Source organism: Mustela lutreola, chromosome 2 (assembly GCF_030435805.1).
Source record: "Mustela lutreola isolate mMusLut2 chromosome 2, mMusLut2.pri, whole genome shotgun sequence".
NCBI classification, from domain to species: Eukaryota; Metazoa; Chordata; class Mammalia; order Carnivora; family Mustelidae; genus Mustela; species Mustela lutreola.
Genome location: NC_081291.1, coordinates 130,527,779 through 130,550,468, shown reverse-complemented (window position 1 = coordinate 130,550,468; position 22,690 = coordinate 130,527,779). Strand labels below are relative to the sequence as shown.

Genomic DNA, 22,690 nt, shown 5'->3' with positions numbered 1-22,690 from the left:
GTAAAATAAATTTGCACAGAACTATACACACAGGGGTACCTCGGTGGCTCAGTGGTTAGGTGTCTGCCTTCAGCTCAGGTCCTGATCTGCTCAGGGTCATGGGATCGAACCTTGCATCAGGCTCCCTGTCTGCTTCTCCCTCTCGCTCTGCTTGCCACTCTGCCTGCTTGTGTTCTTTCTGTCTGCCAAATAAATAAATAAAACCTAAAAAAAAAAAAAAAAAGAACTATACACATGAACACAGATATATGATAAAAATGATGAAAATCGGGGCACCTGGGTGGCTCAGTCATTAAGCGCTTTCAGCTCAGGTCATGATCCCAGGGTCCCGGGATCGAGCCCCGCATTGGGCTGCCTACTCGGCGGAGCACTTGCTTCTCTGTCTCCCACTCACCCTGCTTGTGTTCTCTCTCTCTCTCTCTGTCAAATAAATAAATAAAATCTTAAAAAAATTTTTTTTTAAATGATGAAAACCAAATAAGATCTATAGCCTAGTTAACAGACTTGTACCAATGCTATTTTCCTTGATTTGATATTGCATTACAGTTATATCTTTAGGAGAAAGTGGGATAAGAGTACAAGGAACCCTATGTATGCTTTTGCAATTTCCTTAAGGCTATAATCACTTTAAAATAAGTTATAAAAAATAAACTGTGCATTAGTGAGCTGTGGGAAAACTTTAGTTGAATATGTGTGTAATTGGAATCCCTGAAATATGAGAGAGGACAACTGAAAGAACATAGGAAGAAATAACGACCAATGTTTTCCAAATTTGATGAAAACTTTCAATTAGCAATAATCGCGCCTCAGATAAACCTCATTGGCTACGATACTGCCACTGCGCAAAGCTTGATGAAAACTTTCAACCTACAGCAAAAAGTCCCAAAAAACCTCAAGCACAAGAAACATGAAAAGAAGAAAGAAAAAAAAAACCTACACCATGGTACAGCATAATCAAAATGCTCAAAACCAGGGATAAAGAGAAAATCTTAAACGCAGAAATAGAAAAAAATACATTACATACAGAGAAACAAAAATAAAGGCGATAGTGGAGTTCTCATCAGAGGCAAGTGAAGGCAACAAAAATAAAAACAACTAAGTAGGACTAAGGCAAAGGAAAAAGCTTCTGCACAGCAAGGAAAATCACCAATGAGATGAAAAGGCAACATCCTGGATGGAAGAAAATGTTTGCATATTATGTATCTGATAAAGGGTTAATATCTAAAATTTGTAAAAAGCTCATACAACTCAATAACGAAAAATCAGTCTGATTTTTTTTAAATGGGCAGAGGACCTGAATAGGCAATTTTCCAAAGAAGATAAATGGAGGGTCAAAAGATATAAGAAGCACTGTATATTAACTAACTAGAATTTATATTAAAATTTGGGGAAAAAAACAATAAAACAAAAGAAAACAAACAAAACAAAAGGTACTTTAAAAGGTGCTCCACAACACCTGTCATCAGGGAAATGCAAATCAAAACTGCAGTAAGATGTCACTTCACACCTGTCAGAAAGTCAAAAAGACAAGAAATAACAAGTGTTGATGAGGGTGTGGAGAAAAGGGAACCCAGGTGTGCTGTTGGTGGGAATAAAAATTAGTATTACCACCATGTAAAATGGTATGAAAGTTCCTCAAAAGATTAAAAATACAACTACTATATGACCTAGCAATTCCTCTCCTGGGTATTTATCTGAAGGAAGTGAATATACTTACTTGAAAAAGATATCTGCACCCCCACTTCCCTTGCGGCATTATTTATACAGCCAAGACCTGGAGGCAACCTAAGTGCCCAGCGATGGATGAATGGATAAAGAAGATGTGGTCTATATAAATACAATGGAATATTATCGGCCATCAAAAAGGAAAACCTGCCATTTGCAACAATATGGATGAACTTTGAGGACATTATGCTAAATGAAATAAATTTTTCAGACAGAGAAAGACAAATTCTGTATGATCTCACATGTGGAATCTAAAAAAATAAAATAAGAACCTGAACTCAGACACAGAGAATAGATTTTGTCATTACCAGAGGCAGATGGTATGAAGGTGAATGATGGATGAAGGTGGTCAAAAGGTACAAACTTCCAGCTATTAAATAAGTCCTAGGGATATAATGTACAATATGATGACTATAGTTAATAATATTATCTTGTATATTCGAAAGTTAAAAATACTATATTGTATATTTAAATTTACCCCAAGGAAAAAATGTTACTATGTGTGGTGATGGATGTTAGTGGGACTTATTGTGGTGATTCTTTTGCAATTCATACAAATATTGAATCATTCTGCTGACATCTCAAACTGTTTCAATGTTATATGTTAATTATAGTTATATCCCAATAACAGAACAAAAACAGTTTAAGTGAAAAGACAGTGGAGCAGCAACATTAAAAAACTGAAATAAAACATTGTCAACAGAGAGTTCTAACCCCCCCCAGTGAAAAAAACTTTCAAGATCCAAAACAAAATATACGTTTTCCAAACATACACAAGGTGAAAGAATTCATTACAATAGACCACACTGCAAGAAATGTAAAAAGAAAATGGTGCCAGATGGAAGCACAGATCCACACAAAGAATGAAGAACACCGAAAATGGCAGTAGTTCTCAACAGCTGGTCTGGGGACTGCTGGTTGTCCCCCTGTAGGAGGTCTGCAAGTTCTAATTATTTTCATAATAATGCTAATATGTTCTTGCCTTTCCGTGCCCGTTTTCTCAAAGTGTACAGTGGAGTTTCCCAGTGTGATATAACAGAACATAAATGCACAGGCAAATATGAGATTCCAACTTTCTTCTATGAAGCCAGACATTGAAGAGATTTGTTAAAAATGGCACTGATTTTTAATTCCTGGGAAACATCTTTATGTGATTTAAATTAATCTGTAATCACTTTCACTGTTGTTTTAGAATTAATTAATGATTTTTTAAATTTTAATTTTTTTAATTTATGCTTTTCAAATGTTCAGTGCAGTGAATGATCCACAGAAACAGCTTTTCTCGCATCCTCAGTCATTTTTAAGATTATTTAAGGAACCCTGAGACCAAAAAAAATGTGAGGGTTGCCCTTCCAGAGCAGTTTAGCATTTAAAGGCCCTTGACAAAGATGATGAAAACGAGGGTTTGGCGACACATCGAGCCCTGTGGTGAGAAAAGGGATGAAGAAAAGGCTTCACAAACAAAACAGACAGCATAAGACCCAGAAAACCCAAGCTGGAGGTGTGCACAAAATAAAGGAAGGGCAAAAGCTTTGAGGAGATTGTCTCTGGGGTGTAAATCATTTACCTGCTCACCGTGGACCCATCGTGTCTGGCAAATATAATTGCCCAGCAACTTCAGCAGTGAGTTGTTTGAGACACAGATACAATCGCCGATTGTGGCTGCATTTAATAATACTATCGTTTAAATTGCATGGAGGTGGGGGGATGGTGCCGCCAGGCTGGCTCATTCGGGAGAGCATGTGACTCTTGATCTCAGCATTCTGAGTTCAAGCCTCCTGTTGGACAAGGAGCCTACTTATAAATGAATGAATGAACGAATGAATGAATGAATGAGTGAGTGAATAAATTGCATCGGCCCATAGGGATACTGTCCATGTCCCTGGCGGCGTCGGCTGCCACCTTCCCACCATCTTGCATCCTCTTTACTTTAAAGAAACTGCACACTTGCAGAAGACAAGAGTGTGGGACTTGACTTCAGGGAGCCCCCTAATCCCGCCTCCCTATCAGACATTGGGACGTGAAATGCTAAGCGTTTCAGGCTTGGACTGCGGAAGGTGCTGGCCTGGGAAACCAGAGCGCAGGCTCTGCTCCGTCCTGCCAGCGCGCCTTCTTCTGCTCCAGCTTCTCCCAGGAGTCTCAGAGCCACGCGGACAATGCCTCTCGGTGCATTTGCTTCTCATAACCTTAACTGAGGGCTCCCCTCTGCCCTCTCCTCCCTCGCACTTGTCACGGGCCGTCCGTTTTATTACAGCTATCCTAGCCAGAGTTGAGTTCCAGTGTTCGCCGCGGAAGTGACTATGGGTGATCTCAAAGCAAACCAAGACCTAAGCACTTCTTGGAAACCCCCACCCCCATGTGATGCTTCATCTTCCAAGTTGAGGGACTACTCTGACTTTTAGGAGTCCAGAGCAGTAAGAAGTCAATACCACATAACCCCAGAAAGCAAGGAGCATTTCCTTGAGGCCCTGGGGAATTCCCCACCCTTTTGAAACGGAGAGTTCCTGAAAATATCTATCCCTAATTTCCAAACCCCAACATTTGCAAAGACTCTCTCTGAGTCCTGGGGTCTACATATAAACCTGGTTACAAGTTCCAGAGAATTAGCACATCTCAGGAGTGGCTTTCAACAATGACTGCTGGGGGCTGGGAGGTAACTGTTACAGTTGCCTCATCCCAAGGCAGGAGAGTTTTGTTAAAGATCCACTCTCTCTCACATGCCATAAAACTCACACTTTATAAAGATTTGTTTATTTGAGGGAGAGAGAGAGGCAGTAAAGGGGGAGGCAGAGGAAAAAGCAGTCTCCCCACTGAGCAGGGAGCCCCACAGTGGGGCTCCATCCCAGGACCCTGAGATCATGACCTGAGCAGAAGGCAGATGCTTAACGACTGAGCCACCCAGGCACCGCTAAAACTCACACTTTAAAGCGTGCAATTCAGTGGTTTTTATATATTCACAAAGCTGTGCCACCATCACTACTAGAAAGTTTTCATCACACCGAAAAGAACCCCTATGCCCATTGGTAGCCACTCCCCATTCCACCCTCACTCCAGCCCCTGACGATCACTGATCTACCTTCTGTCTCTATGGATTTGTCTTTCTAGAGATTTCAAATAAAAGGAATCATGTAATTGTGGTCTTTCGTGACTGGCTTCTGTCATTTAACATGTGTTTAAGAGTCATTCATGTTGTAGCATGTATCAGTACTTCATTCCTTTTTATTGCTGAGTAAGATTCCATTTTATGGATAGACTACATTTTGTTTTTGCATTCATCAACTGATGGACTTTTGCGTTGTTTCTGTTTCATTTTGCTCCTATGAGCATTTGTGTACAAGTTTTTCTGTGGATATGTATGTCCCATTCTCTTGGAATATACTTCTCTTGGAATATATACCTCAGAGTGGAATTGCTGGGTTATATGATAACTCTATATTTAAGTATTTGAGGAACTGGAAAACTGTTTTTCAAAATGACTGCACCACAATCTCACCAGTAAGGAATGAAGTTTCCTACTTCTCTATATCCTCATTAAGCCTTGTTATTTTCCATCTTTTTTATAATTAGCCATTATTCCCTATTTTTTTATGATGTTGCTATAGACTGAATGTTTGTGTTCCCCAAAATTCATATATCGAAGACCTAATGTGATGGTGTTTGAAAGTCGGGATGTTGGGAGGTAAGTAGGTCATGAGGTTAGAGAGTCAGGATGGGATTAGTTTCTTCATTAGAAGAGGAAGAGAGCTAGTCCTCTTTCTCTCCTCCATATGAGGATACAACCAGAAGACAGACATCTGCAAGCCAGACCTTCTCCAAGAACCTGACCATGCCGGCACCCTGATCTTGGACTTCCAACGTCTAGAACTGTGAAAAATAAATGTCTATTGCTTAAGCTATCCAGTCTATGGTATTCTGTTTTAACAGCTCAAACGACTAAGTCAGATGTTAAAATCCTTTCTTGTACCTTTTGGCTATTTACATATGGATAAATATCTATCCTTGCCCATTTAAAAAAAAGAATTTTTTTAAAGATTTATTTATTTATTTGATAGACAGAGATCACAAGTAGGCAGAGAGGCAGGCAGAGAGAGGGGGGGATGCAGGCTCCCCGCTGAGCAGAGAGCCCAATGTGGGACTCGATCCCAGGACCCTGGGATCGTGACCCGAGCTGAAGGCAGAGGCTTAAGCCACCGAGCCACCCAGGCACCCCTATCCTTGCCCATTTTTAAATTGAGTTGCCTTTTTATTGCTGAGTCAGGCAGTACAGTTTTGCGATGCACATTCCCCATTGTTTGCAGAGTTGTCCATTTGAGATTAAGACCCATTAGGGCATGTTGGTAACTCGCTTGACAGCATATCATTTATCGGCACCTTCTCTTCTGTATTAGTTTGCTGGGATGGCCAGAACAAAGGTGTACGGACTTGGGGGGCTTCAATAACAGAAATGTATTATCTCATAGTTCTGGAGACTGGAGGTCCAGATCGAGGTGCTGGCCATCTTGGTTTCACCCAAACAGAGAAAAAAATCTGTTCCATTCCATTAAGCTAGCTTCTGATGGTTTGCTTGCAGTCTACGATGTTCCTTGTCTTACAGAAGTATCACTCTGATCTCTGCTTTCATGTTCGTGTGGTTTTCTATCTCTGGGTGTGTTTGTGTTCAAATTTCCCCTTTTAACAAAAACATCAGTCATGTCGGATTAAGGCCCATCCCACTTCAGATGACTTTATCCTATGTGTAGGATGTGGAATATCATATTCACAAATAACATCACACAGGGGTTAGGAATTCAACACAAATTTTGGTGGAAAACAATTCAACCCCTAACATCTTCTTTGTTTTACTTTCCTACTCTCCAGCTGATGTTTGCTATCACTGCCCGATAAACTACAGGCACTCAAATCCTTGTCTCAGGGCCTGCTTCCAGGAGCCAAAGTCAAGACAAACAATCAGGCCCTTGCTGGGTTTAAAGGCAAACATCACTCCCAGGTCCTGTGATCACTTTCTTCCAACAGAGTCAAAACTTCCAGTGATACTGATCCTTTCTGAAAGAACCAAGGGTTTGGTCTGCAAATATGAACTCATGGGCTACTTTTCTTAAGAACTTAATATAACTTGGTAACTCTGAAGGTGGAATCTTTGTCAATCAAGCTTTTGTGGTTTATTTGGTGACATTTTCAACTTCTAAAAAGATTCAGATGAGGTAGGTAGACTAGAAGGAAAGATTTTTTGTCAAAGCTGTGGAGATCAAGTAAAGAGTCTGTCTAAAGCTCAAGATTAAAAAATTGGGCACACCACTCATTATTCATTTCCCCAGTGACCACCACAAATTCTTCTGATGAACTGGAGTTTCAGATTTCCCTAAATGCATCAAGCTCTCATAGATCTTTCTGCCTTTGCCTGGGCTATTTTCTCCATCCCACCAACAATTCACAAGTTCTAACACTTTAAGTTCCAGCTCAAATGTCGCTCCTTATTTTAAGTTGTTTCCAACTTAGTCTAATCAGAGTGAATTCCAGGACCTGTGTGGCAGCTATCAGTCCAGATAGGCTGGTGGTCTGGAGCTCCTGGCATTCATCTTGCCACCATATGGAGCCCGAGAATGAAGCCAACACGATGATGAGCGGACAAGAGAAATGGAGAGAAGCCAAGAACTGGGACATCATTGAATTCCTGGATCAAACTATGCCAAACCCTGCCAATCTCTTGACATTTCCATGTCATGTGCCAAAGTGTTTCACCTTCTTGCTTCACTCATATACAGTTGGTTATTGCTTTCAAAAATGAATCAGAGATCTAAGACTGAATCATCCATCAGACACAACTTGCAAGACATGGGCGGGATGGCTATGGAGACCTGCAGGTCTAGCCTCTACCACAGCAGGGGTTCTAGAATGACACGGCACCTAACTCCTTTGTCAATGTTGTTAATAAAGTCACATAATTTGGAAGTTCCTTTTATGTTATAATCTCAAAAACAGTATTCCTTAATGTTTTAATGAAAGTACTGAAGAAATCTTACTATTTTCACTGAATCTTACACTTAGTGGACATCCAAATAAATATCTAGTTATGATTTTTCTATTTCTTAGCATCTAGATTTTAGAATGAGAGAAGATTTTTAAAGGCACGGAGTCTGCCCCCTCTCATTTTACAGATGAAGAAACAGTTGCACAGATATTTAACATTTGATTAAATGGCTTTGCAAAGGTCCTGTGGCTAGCTAATAGAGGGTGAAGGGGAGCCAGAGGGAAGGTACCCGGGTCTCCCAGCTCCTATGCCAATAATTTTGCATTATACATCTACCCCCCAAAGCATTAGCACAGTACTGAGCACATAGCAAGTGCTCGATTAATGAAGAAATGATTGATGACCCATAGGGCATGCTGCTCAACTCAGGTGGAGGCCTGAGAGCATCAGCTCTGAAACTTCTCCCAAAGTACAGCAAAAATGCTTGAAGAGCCTCCTAGCTGCAGGGTTCCTAGCTTAGTTGGTCAGCAGTAGCCACCTTAGTGCTGTTTTGGAGAGAAGCTTAGATCTCAAGTAAGCTGGTTTCTTAGAAGTCAGAGATGATACTCCAGGGCTGCCGCCAGCAAATGCAAACATCCAAGAGGCAGCTGGGATTGAAGTCATGCTACCTAAAGCCCCCCGCCCCTTTGTCGCTGCTTTGCAGAGCCAGGGGCTTTAAAGAGCTGGTCTCTTGCTCTGCAATAGTAACTTTCCCAACTTTTAGGGGAAAACCACATCATGACCTTGAAGGTGATTTTCAGGTGGAAAACAAGGGGCCTTGACAAGCCCCATGAAGGATTTGGTGTTTTGAAGTCACCTTCTCCCCCAAGTGATGGGAGATCTCAGACAAGCCTCTGATAAAACAAACAAACACACAAACAAAAAACCCTGTAGCTCTAAAAACTACACCAACCAGGTCGGCAACCAAAAGCTGAGAGCCACCCTAGACTTCTGATAGGACAATTTAGCCGCATTACAAAAGGCTTCATGCTTGGCTTTTGAAACCCTCTACGGTTTTCCTCATTCTAGGCTAACAACAGTGCAGATAGGGAGGAACAAAATGGTCTTCTGCAGACCCAGTCACCAAAATTAACTGGACCCCAATCCCCAAATCCCTCCTTCTTGTTCAAGGAGTCCCTAGATAGCTCACAAGTGTTCCCCAGTGGTCATAATTGTCCTTTTATGACCCTAGCATGCTCCCTGTCCCCCTCGCCCATGCACAGGGACCACTTGTGCTCTATATCCATCCCTTCCTTGCTATTCTGTCAAAACCCTTCTGCCATAAGGGCAGCCCCCTGTCATCACTCTCCTGACGTCCTGTTGTGTCTTCCTAGCCACCCTTCTGCCAGGCTCCAGCAGGCACAGCTCTGTCCCTCTAGCATTTCTCTCTCTGGTTCTATCAACTGTCGCTGACAGACTCTGTTTTGTGAGGCATTTCCCTCTCTTCACAGGAATGTGATGCCAGGCACCTGGTTGGCTAGACCGGAAGGTGAGATGAGTGCACTGCCCGGGCCCTTTCTGGGAAACATGCGAGCCCTTGGTAAATGTCTCCACAAACTAGTCTCAGGAAATGCTTGACAAAATGTTCAGCTCCTGAAGAGTCCCTGTCTTTTAGAAATATATACTGAAATATTTACAGATGAAATGATACAAAGTCTGGGATTCGCTTCTGAGCAAAACGTGGGTGGAAGTGGGTAGGTAGTGATGAAACAAGCCTGAGCTAAGAATGGCTGAAGTTGGGTGGTGGGAACATGGGGGTTCATTATACTAACCTATTTTTTGCATGTTTAAAATGGTCCATAATTAAAAATGTTAAGGAGAGAACAGTCCTCACATTTCACTTTGTGTCACTGAAAGGAACTTAACATTTGGACATATTTTACTCCCTACGTAATTTCCTAGGGGTGCCTGGGTGGCTCAGTTGGTTAAGCGTCTTCCTTTGGCTCATGTCATGTGACACCTCAAGTCCCAGGATCGAGCCCTGCATCAGGCTGCCTGCTCAGAGTCTGCTTCTCCCTCTGACCCTCCCCACTCTTGTGTTCCCTCCCTCTCTCTCTCAACCTCTCTCTCATATAAATAAAATCTTTTAAAAAATAAATTGCCTAGATTTAAAAAATAAATAAAAGCAAGCATATAGATATTTGACAAAATAATCATATTCTATGGTCACCGGAGTCACAGCCAAGAAGAGAAAGTGCTGGATATCTTGACTGATGCTCATCTTGAAACAATAGTGGTCCTGTCCTCCAGAGAAGAAACAATAAAACTCTAGAACATTATTCCAATAATTTGATTCAAAGAGCTAAAGATATCATTTGGGGAAAAAATGGTTTAACTTGACTAAGGGATGATTGTGGCTCTTCATGATAAAAGTGATGACCTGGCTTGACCTGTCTCAGAATTTTCATGCACTAATTTCTAGGCAGCGTATTAACTTTAGAAACCCTTTAGATAATGGAGCTGTGGTTTTTAGCCTCAGTACAAAGCTGAGAAAAACAACTTGAGAAATGGGTAGAATTTTCTTTGGAACATCTTTACCTGCCTTTTCAATACTCTTTTGAGGCAGTATTAGGTAGTGATTATGGAGCCAAAAAAGTTGCCTTGACTTCCATTTCAGCACCCGCGGTATGAATTTGGGCAAGTTGCATAACCTCTCTGAACCTCAATTTCCTCATCTCTGCACTTTACAGGGAAGCTGTGAGAATTTTGGGTTAATATATTTAAAATCCTTCTCATCACAGACAATTTATGGTACCCTACTGTATTTATAACTGTATCTTTCTCTTTAGCCCACTCCATATCTCCCAATATAGTACCTAGCACATGGTAGGAATGCAACAAATGTTTGCTGAATTACATTAAACCTGGACGTGGTAGACAGAGTTAGCAGGAAGAAGTAGTAGGATTATACCAGAAGCCCCCTCTATGCAGGTCACTCATCCTCATGAGAGTTTCTCCACCTAACTGTTCAAGCCAGACAACAAGGTGATGTCTCCAGGAAGAGGAAGACCTCTTCCTCAGATCTAATCAATCACCAAATTCTATCTATGCAAGTTCTCAATTACCCCTAGAACTTTCCACTTCCCTCAAATCCTACCATTATCACCTCAGTTCAAGATCTTCTCTTTTACTTGGTCTGTAGCAAACTCAGTTGTCCTCACATCTGTTCTGATCCCTCTACAATCCTTTCTGTTCATTGCAGCTGGAGGGATTTTTTCTTCTTTTTTTCTTTTTAATTGTGGACAATTTTAATATTCACAAAAATAGAGAGTATCATGTAATTGGCATTGAGCTTCAACAGTGATCAATGAATGGCCAATTTTCCTTCATATATACTCCACCAACTTGGCTCAATGTCCTCGGATTGTTTAAAACAAATCCCAAAGTCATTGGTTTTTAGAAGGATCTTTTCATGCATTCAGAATAAAATTTAAATTCCTTCACAATCTGATCCCTGTGGACTTCGACTACAGATCACAATTTTTTATTCCCCCTTTCCAGACTCAGTCACATCGGCCCCCTCTCAGTTCCTCCAGCATTTTAAGTTGTCTCCTCATGTTCCAGAAATCTTCACCTTGGGCTATCTACAAGTGTCCAGAAAGCCTGTCCTTTCCCTTCTCTTGCCCTTGTTGCTCAGGGTCAGCTGCTACGTCTACTGCTATCACCCTACACATCACTCCTGAGCAGCCCTGACGCTGGGGCTCGAAACCCCATGTTTGCACAGTTGGTATCCTATGTTTCTCCTCCAGGTATACATACACAATTTTGTAAGTAGTCATGTGAAGTCGTCTCCCCTGTTAGAAATCAATTGATGGACTAAAGAACTGTGTCTGTCCTATTCCCTAATGAGAGATCCAGCATGCAATTCAATACCCCCATTATAAGAAACACTTAATAAGTATTTGTTGAATAAGATGCCTGAGAAAGGGAAACACAAAAGCCAATGCATTTCATGTTATAAATTGCATAGAGACCAATGTCCTAAACTTTTTAAAACCACAAGAGCAGTGCTTAGGCTTTTAATTTTCAGTGTTTTTTATTCTGTTCAGTGTGTTACATGTAATATTCAATATGACTTTTAAAAAAGATTATGAGCTATATTATGCTAAACACTAAGGATTCAGAGATGAATAATGCATAGACCCTATCCTCAAAGAGCTGAGTCTCATAGAAAAGACAGTCATCTAATTGTTTGAAAATTAGTAATTTCTCATGTCATATATATATGAATCAGAATATTAATTAGCCAGAGAATCTGCAAACTTTCAAAACAACTAAGAATAAACATAAATAGCTATAAAACAATTACTGACATTTACTGGATCCTTCATTTGGTCCAGCTGTGATCAAAAGCATATTTCACACATGATGTCATTTAATCCTTATAATACCCTTTGAGATATGCTTTATTCCCATTTTGCTGATTTTTTTTTAACTACAAAGACATTAAAAGCTTAGATAATTCTAAGTCACCCAGGATTTGAAACTGGGGAGTCCAACTCTAGAGTGCGGCCCCTGACACTCTTTGCTGGGCCTGACAAGCAATCTTTGAGTATTGCTGCAAGAAAATAAAGGACACTTTCCAATTCATCCATGGTTTCTACTTGGTGTCCTGGTTTCTGAGCTATGTGTACACACTTTCACAGGAAAACAGCAGCTGTTGAAAACCTGTTACTGATAAGGTCAGTTTCCTGTGGGCCCAAGCTCTAATCATTGAATTTGGACTTTGGTTGGGTTTTTTTGTTTTGTTTTAAGATTTTTATTTGTCAGGGAGAGAGAGAGAGGTAAGCAGAGGGAGAAGCAGGTTTCCTGCTGAGCAGGGAGCCCAATACGGGATTTGATCCCAGGACGCTGGGATCATGACCTGAGCCAAAGTCTCCTTAACCTCCTGAGCTTAACCTCCTGAGCCACCCAGGCATCCCTTAATTTGGACTTTGTACCAAATCCTTCCTGTTAAGAAATATAAACTAGAAACTTGCAAGTTGTAAAGACACTGCCTGCTATGAACTTAGCCTGTCTTCTCAGCCAAATTGAAAGCTCTACTTGTTTCCTTCATTGTGCAGTAGATCTTGTCTGCTTATTTCCTACCAATGGGTTCTGACCCAGAGGAAATTGATTGTATTTTAAAAGGGAGAAATTGTTAGAGTAAATTACGTGTGTACTCTCTGAGCCATGAAAAATGATTTTGTATTAATTATGCATACTTGGGAATTTGTTTCTAATTTTTTATTAAGGAAATTTTCCATCATATACAAAAGTAGTCCAAATAATATAATAAACCCCCTTGTACCCATAACCCTGCTTCAACTGTGACCAACTAATAACCATTCTGTTCCATTTATATTGCCATCGACTTTCTACCCCTCTTGTGTTGAAAGCCAACATGTTTGGGAATATTCTGAATGCTATGTTCTGCTGGTAAAATGTAGAATGCATGGAATCAAAACAATAAATAAACATGACTTGGTCAGCAAGATACTTGGGGGAAAAGGAACAAGAAAGAGGAAAAAGTTGTGTGATTCAGAGCACAAAAAACATGGGAAGACTGGCATGGATTATTGGTGGTGTTTGCAGAGGCAGACAAGAATGCACCCCAGGGGCAAAGTTTTGATTGTGGACAAGGGAATATGGTGGGTTACCTGTCAAGGTTCCTGAACATACCACCTGTGCCTCTTGTTCTTCCCCTCCAGCATGTTCACCACCAATGTAATTAAGTCATTTATTTGTGGATCCATACTGCCTCCCTGTCTTGCTTAAACCATTACTTCATGAAAGGGGCCCCTAGAGCAGCACTATCCAATCAAAATATAATGTGAGCCACAGGTATAATTTCACACATTCTGTAGCCACATTGTAAAGAGTAAGGAGAAGAAACATGTGAAATTAATTTTAATTCTCTATTTCATTTAACCCAATATCTATAAAATATTATCATTCCAATATGGTATTAATATACAAAATTATGAAAGTGTTTTACATTCTTTCCTTTATGCAGCTAAAGCATATCTCTGAAAAATGAGATTTTATTATCTGAATCACTGATATTTTAAGGGCTTAAGATCCATATGTACACTAGTGGCTACTGTACTGGACAGAGTAGCCCTAAAGATCCCAGGGCAGCAGAGGCAACAGCCACTTGGCAATTTACTTGAAAAAAGTGCTATTAAGATTTCTGGTAAAAGTTGAAGTATATTATGGATAGCTGGGCTTCTCCAGGAAATCTACTGAGATGAACAAAAGAAAATGCAACATAAAAAAACTTAGGGACACCTGGTTGGCCCAGTTGGTTAGGCATCGGCCTCTGGCTCAGGTCATGATCCCAGGGTCCTGGGTTTGGGTCCCATATTGGGCTCCCTGCTCAGTGGAGAGCCTGCTTCTCCCTCTCCCTCTGTCTGCTGCTCCCCCTGCTTGTGTATTCTCTTTCTGTCAAATAAATAAATAAAATCTCTTAAAAAAACAAAAACAAAAACAAAAAACAAAAAAACTCAGACAAGTCCATCCAAAAAGAAGGAAATAACTACAACATCTAAAACCCAGACAATGAAGAAATGTGGTTCTTCAGATCTTGAGCAAGGTTATAGTGAGTTTACAAGGATGGCAAAGTGCAGTGGCCCTGGTTACTCAAACCCTGCTCTGTTCTGTACATCATGCAGCTTGAGCAAGTTCTTTCATCTCTCTGTGCTTCCGGCCGTAACATGGGGATCATAAAATTGAGCATAGTTGGAAGACTTCAATCAGGGAATATCGATTGTAAGACACTTAGAATTATGCCTTGCCCATGTGTACTTCACCATGGAAGTTAACCATTAAAAGCAAAAACAAACCCCAAAGCCACAGAATTGTGGACAGAGAGGAAAGTAAAGCTGATGATAAAACTGAATACCTGAATCATTTTAATTTTCTCTGAAACCTGTGTTCTAACCTATTAAAGTTGCTTGGCGGTCAGAAGAAGGAAGAGGAGACCAAAGCTGGCTTGGCAGGGGCTGACCAGACCCACTCAGAACAAGGACAACACAGATAACTTGGCATGAGCAATCTGAGGCCATATTTTCACTTTGAAGCTGCCCTCTATGCCAGCTCACTACACTGATCCTCTCCAAATTGTTTTTGAACAACACCAGACCCAGGCATAACTGTTCACATCTGGAGGTGAGTCGAACACAGAAAGTACGACTTAAGTCATATCAGCACAACTGAAAGAAAGAGACACATATGGTAGGATATTTAAGAAAAATACTTCCCTCAAAGAATTTAAAAAGAACGTATGATTCACTGAGCCTATGATTCAAGGGCTTCAGGAAGAGATATGAGAGGTCAGAGAGGAAGATGAAGTAAAATGGCATCCACCAGGAAAAGAAATGAGATGTAACATTGAAAGCATTTTGGGAGTGAAAACCACAACAGAAATGGTACGAAGTGCAGATATGTTTGGGGGGAAAAAAAAAAAAAGAATCAATGACTTGGAAGATGGGCTTGAGAAAATAGAGAAGGCCGAGGTAAAGGAAAGACAATGAGTTGAGATGATAGATATAAGGAGAGGTGACTCAAAATACGGCATTGATGCATCAACTCTTCTCAGAAAAGTTACTTGCAAAATCAAGAAAATCAAAAGACAGTGTGAGATAAAGAATTTAAGAATGGGAAAGACACTACCTTAGTGGATCATTGGTGAGCAATGAATCCTTTAAATATCAAACTAATCAATAGCGAGAATTATTAAATCAGACAGGTGGTCTAGCAAGTTAAACATCTGGGCCCAGAGGCACCAGCAGTGGGGTGTTTGTGGGTGCAGTCACCAAGGTACAATTTGGCATTGTTCCTGTCTGCAGAGGTGCATTTGGCTCTCTGGTCTGCCCTGAGATTCTGTGGATTTCCCTATAAAAAAAATTATTTTTCTACTTACATTAGCTAAAATGGATTCCATTGTTTGTCATTAAGACTCTCTCTGAGAAGCCCTTTAAATAACACTGAAGAGGGGTGCCTGGGTGGCTCAGTGGGTTAAAGCCTCTGCCTTTGGCTCAGGTCATGATCCCAGGGTCCTGGGATCGAGCCCCACATTAGACTCTCAGCTCCGCGGGGAACCTGCTCCCCTTCTCTCTCTGCCTGCCTCTCTGCCTACTTGTGATCTCTGTCTATCAAATAAATAAATAAAATCTTTTAAAAATAAATAAATAAATAACACTGAAGAAAGACAGGTATGTGATCAAAGCGGTGAGTGTGAGTGGAAACCAGTGCTCAGTTGGTAGGAATGTTGTTCCAACCTTTTGAAAGGGCAATTTGGAAGTGTAGATGAAAATTGAGCATAAATCCCCATGACCCAGAAATTGTACTTCTATTCTAGGAACTTCTCTTACATATTTAAATATTTATTTACATATTTACATATTTCATTCATTCAACAAGTCTATCCTGAAAACTGCTAGGTGCTAGAGATACTTCAATAAACGAAACAAATCCCTACTCTCAACAACAAAAATCCTTACCTTCTCAGAGCTCACAGCTTAAGGTAGAAGGATGGAGGCATAACAGACAGTAAAGTAGGTAAACACTTCAAAGATACAGCATGTTAGAAGGTGAAGTGCTAAGGGGAAAGGAAAATGAAAGGGAACCAGGATATCTTGGGCATTTAGTAATTTGTGGCCAGGGAAGACATGCCTATGAGTAAAGACTTGAAGGAGGTAAAAGATGAAGTCTTATGGTATTTGGAAGAAGAGAGTTAAGAGAGAGGAGATGGCAAGTGCAAAGGCCCTGAGGCAGAAGCATACACAGCACATAAAAAATTAGACAAGCTACAAGGAAGCTAGTGTGGCTGGAACAGAGTGGGGTACAGTTCAGGGAGGTAATGGAATTGGGGGCAGACAGTATAGCTTTATAGTCCATTGCAGAGACTGGTTTTCTCTCTGAATTTGAGAAGGAAGCCCCAGGATGTTTTGAGCAGAGAGGGATAATATCTGACCTGACATTTTAGAACATTTTTAAAAAATAAATTTTATTTATTTATTTGACAGAGATCACAAGTAGGCAGAGAGGCAGGCAAAGAGAGAGGGAAGGAAGCAGGGTAAGGGAGCCATTCAGGAGGCTCTTCAAATAATCCAGTCAACAGATGGATGGTGGCCTGGAGATGGCAGAATGGGGAGGTAGCAGTGGAGTGGGGAGACGTGGTCAGCTTAATGTGGACCAAAGTGTGGGGACTAAGATTTTCAAGGCAATGTTGTTTGTGATGAGAGAAACTAAAAATAACCTAAATGTCTAGTAATAGAAGGCAGGTTAAATTATGGTATTTTTTAAAAAAAGATTTTATTTATTTACCCGACAGAGAGAGAGATCACAAGTAGGCAGAGGCAGGCAGAGAGCGGTGAAGCAAGCTCCCCGCTGAGCAGAGAGCCCAATGCGGGGCTTGTTCCCAGGACCCTGGGATCATGACCTGAGCTGAAGGCAGAGGTTTAACCCACTGAGCCACCCAGGTGCCCCCTCAAATTATGGTAAATTTTTAACTTAAAAACTACAGGGTGCCTGGATGGCTCAGTCAGTTAAGCATCTGATTTCCATTCAGGTCATGATCTCAGGGTTGTGAGATCAAGCCCTGCAACAGGCTCCATGCTGGGTGTGGAGCCTGCTTAAGATTCTCTCTCCCTCTCCTTCTGCCCCTCCCCCCAATAAAAATAATAGTAAAAAATAAAAAATAATTAAGGAGGGCACTTGTTATGATGAGCACTGGGTGTTGTATGTAAGTGATGAATCACTGAATTCTACTCCAGAAACCAATATTGCACTGTATGTTAACTACCTAAAATTTAAATGAAAAAAACCTGCAATAAGGTGCCTGGGTGGTTCAGTGGGATAAGCCTCTGCCTTCAGCTCAGGTCATGATCTCAGGGTCCTGGGATCGAGCCCCGCATCTGGCTCTCTGCTCAGATCTCTACTTGTGATCTCTTTCTCTCTGTCAAATAAATAAATAAAATCTTAAAAAAAAAAAAAAGTAGTAGTTGAAAGCATGTATATTTTTTAAGTAAAAATCTAAGTGAATAACTCATTTTTTAAAAGATTTTAATTATTTATTTGACACAGAGAGATCACAAGTAGGCAGAGAGGCATGCAGAGAGAGAGAGAGAGAGGAAAAAGCAGGCTCTCCGCTGAGCAGAGAGCCTGATGTGGGGCTCGATCCCAGGGCCCTGAGATCATGACCTGAGCTGAAGGCAGAGGCTAACCCACTGAGCCGCCCAGGTGACCCAATAATACTAATTTTTAATGTTATTCAACGTCAGCAAAGAGGGATATGATGCAGTTTGAACAAAAGCAAGTTTTTGGACCATTAAAACATTTTGTTTGGTAGTTAAAACTGCAAACTTAGAAGCATTGAAATTAGAGTTTCTTGTTTTAGAAAGAGTCAAATATGCACCTGTATTTGTCAAACTAGGGTACCAGTAATTCATGACTAGTCACTACAAAACACACGTTTCTATTCTTTCATGTTTTTATTTTTAATTAATTTTTTTAAGCAAACTTTAGGCCCAAGGTGGGGCTCGAACTCATGACCAGATCAAAAGTGGCAAGCTCTACAGACTAAGCCAGCATGTATCTCTCTATTCTTATTTTTTAAAAACAATTTTTGGTACAGTAGGTATAGGCTAGAAATTGAGGAAACAAGATACTAGACAAGTGAAGTTTTTTACTTAAGGATTGGCTTTGCTGTTACAAAGCATCTAAAATCTGAATAGGCAAAAAAGCTTGTGTAAGGGATGAAACTGGAAAGTGAATACGTGATTCTGAATCTACAGAAGGCTAGGTATCCATCTAGTGGAGACTAAAAACCATTAGATAAGAATCATCCCAATATCTCAATGATAGTTTATTAATCACTCACTGTATGCCAGGCACTGCATTTTGAGTGTGTGTGTATGTTTTTATGTTTTTATGACTCCTAATTTTGTGTTTTTATGTTTGTGGGTTTTTATGTGTTTTTATGACCTCTGGGGTTTTTTGTGTTTTTATGGATTTGGGGGGGTTTGTGTTTGTGTGTGTGTTTATGTGTTTTTATGACTTCTAATTTTACAAAATCTAAGTTCACAAATTTGCCCAAAGTGGCTAGCTAAAAAAACAAAAAACAAAAAAAACCGAAGAGCTGAAACTCATACTTGGACTATTTCATGCCCAAAGTCCTCCTTTGCTATTACTACTCTCCTATTACTACTATTACTGCTATTACTACTCTGTATTAGGCAGAGTATTAATCAGGATTGATGTTTGACGTTTATTCTTGGGAAAGAATAGCGTATCCATTAGGATTGTATTCAGTTGCTCGAGACCACACCCCTGGTGTGTCGCCCTGCGGTCCTAACGCAGCCGCCCCTCCTCCAACCTCAGAAGCACCTCACAGCGGGAAGGAAACACCGAGGCGATGTTAGGAAGGTAAAATCTCAGATGTGTTAGGCAACTTCCTCCTGCATCCCCGTGGCCTGAATCAAGTCCTGGGACTGCCTCGCAAGGACTTCTGGGAAGATGAGCGTTTCCCTCTTTGCCTCCCTGAACAAAATGTGGGTCTCTCAGAAGAAAGGTCGGGGAAGCGGATAGCAGGAAGGAAGACCGCGAAGTCTGCCCCGTGAAGAATATCTGACACATCAGAGATGCTGGGGGAGGGCTAGTCGTCTCTGAAGTGCTGCTGCGTCAAGTGGATTCTGGGGGCTCCGGGCACCCCTGTCGATGAATATTGTTGCCAGAGAGGCAAGGAAACGTAGTCTTTGTTCTAAGCGGTCCCAGGCTCAGCTCAGCTCTGTTCTTATGGAGGGAGAGAGCAGATGCTGGGGGGCTGGGGGAGCGACCCGGGGCTCTGCCTCCGTCCCTCCCCAGGCCCCTGAGACGGGGCTCCCCTTGGGAAGGAGTCCCACGTGCACAGCCGCGAGGTCGGGCACCTCTTCCCGACCGGAGGGGTCTGAGGGCAGTTGCGGACCCAGGCCTTGGGAACGGAGGGAGAGCAGCCGGCACTCGGGGCTACCGGGGATGCTGGGGGGCGTCGGAAGACAAGTCCCGCCTGCCGGGCTGGCCTGGAAAGGGTGGGCTAGCCTCAAAGTCACCACGTCCCAACGCCGTCGCCGGCCAAGTCTTCATTTCGCTCTTGGAGGAGGGACAGCCCTGCCTTGTGGGGCTGTGAGCTTCGCTTCAAGTGATGCGTGCCCAGCTCCTGTCTTACCTACACTCCACGGACGGCGGCTGTTACTTTGCTCTCGGTGGGGTCCCGGCTGGAACACTGCACTGCCCAATGAACCCTGCAGTCTTTTTTTTTTTTTTTTTTTTTTTTTAAAGATTTTTATTTGACAGACAGAGATCACAAGTAGGCAGAGAGGCAGGCAGAGAGAGAGGGAGCGGACTCCCCGCCGAGCAGAGAGCCCGATGCGGGGCTTGATCCCAGGACTCTGGGATCCTAACTGAGCCGAAGGCAGAGGCTTTAACCCACTGAGCCACCCCGGCGCCCCTACCCTGCAGTCCTTCGTGACAGCTCACCTCTCCCCTCCTTCAGGAATTCTTCTCGGGGGAGGTCTTGGGTTCCCTCGGCGGCACACACTTACTTCTACCACGGGGTTCTTCTTGCGCCCTCTGGCGGGCGTTTCCCAGACTCCTTGTAAAGCCGGCGCAGGCTCTCTGAGAAATTGGGAAGGCTCAGGCCACGCCCCTCCTTCAAGGCTCTGAAGGAAAACGAGGAGGAAATTGTGCCACATTTTAAACGTTTAAACGACTGGCAAGGTGTAGGTGCTCCACAAATACTTACTGGATAAAATCAACATTTGAGCACCGTTGTTGGCGAAAAAAAAAACAATGTAATATAATTGTATTATTTGCAAATGTGCTATTTGCAGATTTTTATATAAAAAGTGAATTCATAGTGCCCTACCGGCCGTTGTCTAGTGGCATGCATGTTTCAGGGTCTGTTACCCTGTGTGTACCTTCATCTGGAGACAACTGCCCATGGCCCCCGCCCACCCTGCAGATACAGGAGCTCCTTGGGTTGGGGCTGGGTTCTCAAGGCCGGGTACGCGGAAAAGGTCTCTCTTGAGCGGCGGGCAGCTCCCGCTCTCCCCATCCTCCATCGCCTTTCTTCCCCCCGCCAGCAGGCGGCGCCCCTCCGGCCAGCCTCCCGCCGGGGGCGCAACGGGGCGTGCGCTCAAAGGCTGCCCGGCTCGGACGCCCGCACTTCCTGGTCGGAGCGGGCCTAGCGGCGGCGGGGTCCCAACAGAGTCCCCGGGGGCTACGCTCGTTACTCCGCTCCTCCTCCTGGGAGCGCTGGGGGCGGAGCCCGGCCAGCGCGCGGAGCTCCCGCCCCTCTCCCGGCGGTTACCTGGGGCCGGGCGCAGCAGGTGTCTGGTCCCGCGCCCAGCGCCGGGGACGCGGAGCGCGATCCGGAGCCCCGCCGCGCCGGGTGAGTGCGACGGGCGGCGGTTCGCCGCTGCTGGCGCGCCTCGGGTTTGGGGCGGTCGGCTGCACCCGCGCTGCCTGCGGCTTCTCAGGCGGGCGCCGTGCGCGTCAGGGAGGGAGACGAATTTCCCTCGGATTCAGAGGCTGGGGTTTCTCCACCACTGAAGAGATCGTGGAGTGGGGCGGGGGCCCTTGGCGGAAAGCTGCAGACGCCCGAGCCTGAGTGCTTGGGCTTGGGCGGGGGGGGGGGGGGCGGCGGTTATCGCGTAGCCTTTGCGCTGGCGGGCAGTCGTGGGTCTGGGGCCTCGGGGTGCGGGGATGGAACCCGGTGGCCTGGGCTGGCCAGACACTCGCACCCTGCGTTTCCAGTGGAGACAGCTTTTTAAACATTATCAAATAGGTGACGTTTCAGAAATGATGTCTGTAAGTTTCATTCTTCTGGCACCCAAAGGTGGGTGTAATCAGTCACGGACACAGACGCACGTGAGTTCGCTGGGGCGGACCCTGCGACCCCTCTCCTCGCCCTTCGTCGTTGGGGACTGTGCCCCCGCGCGCCGGGCACTGGGATTAAGCCTCAAGGATTTTGCGGGGCTGTTTGTTCGGTTGGTTCTGTCCTGGCTGGCTCAAAAGTCTCCCTCAGTAACCTGGGACTGCCCTCCGGAACTGGTTGGCTGAAGCTCTCTTTTTCTCACCTGAGCAGGTGGCCCCAGGAGGTGGCGGCAGGGCCGAACCCCGGAATTCCAGAGGCGACCGCAAGGACACAGCCCGCGGAGGAAGGTCCCGCAGGCCGAAGACGTGCAGATGACTCGGGTAAGGCGGGGGTGTGCAGAGATAAACCTACACGGATCAGAATCGCAAAGGGCACGTGATTGAGTGTTTGGCTCTGAGAATTGCTAATAATTGCTCAGGTCAAATCGTTTCGCGTTTGCTTTTCAGATTTTTTTGGTAACTTATTTAATTTGTAAAAACGTCTGCTTAATATACGTGCCTGATTTCTTTGACGAACCTCTAGGACTGGAATCTTTTTGTGGTATCCGCGGTATGGAATTATTGGGAATTGCCAATAGCGATCAGCCTGGCCGCTCTGAGAATCGCGGCCACGGGGAACCTGCGGTTTAAACACTGTTGAAGAGACATGACACAGTAATGCAGTGTGCGAACATTGGTTGGATCCTGATTTGAAGGGGAAAAGTTCACCAAAAATTGAGCTGATAAGGACTTTTTACTGGTTAGTTGATAGTATTAAGATTATTTTTGTTATTTTTGGTAATGGTGTTATGATTTTTTTAAAAAACCTTATCTTTTAGAAATACATACTGAAATTGAAATACAGGTGGAGGATTTGCTTCCAAATAATTTAGTTTTGCAAAGCACAAAAGTAAGGGGTGGGAGGGAGTTCCAAAGGAGATGGGCTGCGAACTGTCACTAGCTGGGATGAAGGGTACAGGATGGAATTCCTCACACTATTGTCTCTACTTTGGTATGTTTGGCATTTTCCTTTCAAAGTAACACCATCACCACCAGTGGAAGATGTTGTGCAGAAAGTAGGTT

The 22,690-nt window shown here is 43.2% G+C and overlaps 1 protein-coding gene and 1 non-coding gene across 6 annotated transcripts in view; one reads left to right on the top strand and one right to left on the bottom strand.

Moving 5' to 3' along the window:
* Positions 1–706: 706 nt before the first annotated feature.
* On the bottom strand, positions 707–850 carry LOC131826087 (U4 spliceosomal RNA). Its single transcript, XR_009351409.1, has one exon. It is a non-coding gene; the product is annotated as a U4 spliceosomal RNA (small nuclear RNA).
* A 20,262-nt stretch (positions 851–21,112) lies between these two features.
* Positions 21,113–22,690, top strand: part of GPR160 (G protein-coupled receptor 160) — an 82,288-nt gene continuing 80,710 nt past the window's right edge. For 2 of the 5 annotated variants that reach the window (XR_009351020.1, XR_009351019.1), the window contains exons 1-2: positions 21,113–21,143; positions 21,840–21,949. The gene's annotated coding sequence lies outside the window, so the exon portion shown is untranslated. Of the gene's footprint in view, positions 21,144–21,839; positions 21,950–22,151; positions 22,368–22,690 lie in introns of those variants that run through there. The other 3 variants (XM_059163510.1, XM_059163511.1, XM_059163513.1) reach the window with 3 other exon arrangements.